Source organism: Tachyglossus aculeatus, chromosome 19 (genome assembly GCF_015852505.1).
Source record: "Tachyglossus aculeatus isolate mTacAcu1 chromosome 19, mTacAcu1.pri, whole genome shotgun sequence".
NCBI classification, from domain to species: Eukaryota; Metazoa; Chordata; class Mammalia; order Monotremata; family Tachyglossidae; genus Tachyglossus; species Tachyglossus aculeatus.
The window spans coordinates 10,351,826-10,354,134 of NC_052084.1; positions in this window are offsets into that span (position 1 = coordinate 10,351,826).

Below are 2,309 nucleotides of genomic sequence, written 5' to 3' on the forward strand. Positions count from 1 at the left end.
TTGGATGGAGGTGAGGTCAGTATAGATTTTTTCCCCCCCATCCTCCCCAATGCCATTGCCCGTCATAAGATAGTTGTCATCTTCAAATCACTCCATACATTCAGCAAATTTACCGCATCACTGTGTAGCAGAAACTCTGAGACAGCAATCGTTACAGGTTTTAAAATATTCATTCTATCTTTCTTCTTTTCTGTAGACTATGTTGGAAAACAATGAAAAGGTGAGTTGAGAGACCTCTATGCTGTTATAAATTCATTATCTGTGAACTGTTTTTCCTGTTGGGGTTAATTTAGTCTTACAGATTTTTTTATGCTTCTTTTAATGAAAAGAAAATGACTTGTTTAAAAGGACTTTATCATACAATATTGCACTTTTTTTCATTTGGTGTTAAAAAATCAATTTTTTAAGGTTTGGTTCTCTATGGAAGTTCATTTAAGTGAATCTTACTGTGTTAAATGATCACCTCTACTTTTTTAAAAAATATCAATTCCAGGGAAAGCACTATAGTGAAAAAGTGAAGTATAATTTGCAGTAATGGAAATGGCATTGATTTTACTACCTTTCTAATGAGAATCAGGCAAAACATAAGCATATTTTAATTTCTATTAAAATTAAATTTAAACATGAGTCTAAAATTAATATAGCCTAGCTTGTATTTACATGGTCTAGGTAACCAAGTCAGTCGTTAAGCCAACTTATCTTCATTCCTTCACAGTTGCAACACACCACTCTATTCTCTTGAGCACTCTGCATCCTTCTCTGACAAAGGAAATAAACACTCAAATACCACTGATGAAGAAAATATTGTCACGATGTGCTCAATGCGTTTTTGGTTTTTTGAGGACTTGTTTCTGCTTCTTAGGAACCAAAATGATAGAAAGTATTTCTGTCTGTCCTCCTGCGTGCCATTTCTGGTGACGGGGCCCTCTTCATTTTCTTTAAAAAAACCTCGTACCACATCCTTAACATTTGTTCACTTCCTGTTTCCTTCACTGGGTGAGTGTTCTCAAAGTGAAGCTTTTCACTTGTGCAGCTTCAGCATAATTACCATCTTTTCCTCAGTTCATGGCATCAATATAATTAATAATAATAATAATGACATTTATTAAGCATTTACTATGTGCACAGCACTGTTCTAAGCACTGATGGAAAAGAAATGGAGTCTTTCTTCTAGGGCAACTCAGAGGCCAACACTGAACTTCTGATTTCCCTGAATTTATCCATGTCTTCCACCTGTTCTCCCCGCTACTCAGACTACGAGCCCAGTGTGGGACAGGGACTTAGTCCAGTCTGATTATCTCGAATCTACCTCAGTGCTTGGCACACAGTAAACACAGCACATAATAATGATGGTATTGATTAAGTGCTAACTGTGTGCCAAGTACTGTTTTAAGCACTGGATGCCGCAATAATTATTCCACCTCCGTTGACTACATTAGCCAGGTCATTTTCTGGCTGAGATTAGAGTTTTCTAATTCCTAAATTTCTTCCTTATTTACTCAAAGAGATCCTTGTAGCCAAAACTTGTGGCACATCCATTTAGCCTTTGAGGGATTAATTTTCAACTGAATAAAATGTGATCACATTTCTGAAATTTTTGTATTTTTCTTTCCAATTATGCTGCATCACTTGCAAATGATAACCACTTATCAAAGAAGAGATTAGTCAAATCTTCACCATCTCCCTAAATGGCTATAGTTTCAACAAAAATACAGCAGGGGTAAAAGGCTCCTATCAGTTGCTACTGGAAGGAAAAGTTTTTTTGCTATAAAAGTTTTTTCTTGCTATTCTGCCTAGTAGTCTGTTATTTTTACCCTAAGGTAACAAATGATAGGGACACATTCAATAAATATCTTGTATAGTGTATCTACTTGTCTACTTGAATAATAAATCATTAAATATATCAATTATATTTATTCAAATTTAAACAAAAGCATTAGTAAAACAGATTTTAAAAAACCTAATATGTGAAAATTCTTAAGATTCCCTAGTTCTGGGTTTCAAATCTAACGATAGAAACTTTTGGTTATTCCCAGATGTGAAGAAGTTCTTCTCTTTGGGTAAATTTCAAATGGTTTATATTAATAGTAATAATGACATTTTAAAAATAGTATACATTAAGCACTTACTATGTGCCAGGCACTGTTCTAAGCACTGGAATAGATACAAGGTAATCAGGTTAGACACAGTCCTTGTTCTACCTGGGGCCTTACAGTCTTAATCCCCATTTTACAGATGAGATAACAACCACAGAAAAGTTAGGTGACCTGCCGAAGCTCACACAACAGACAAGTAGCAAAGGCAGGATT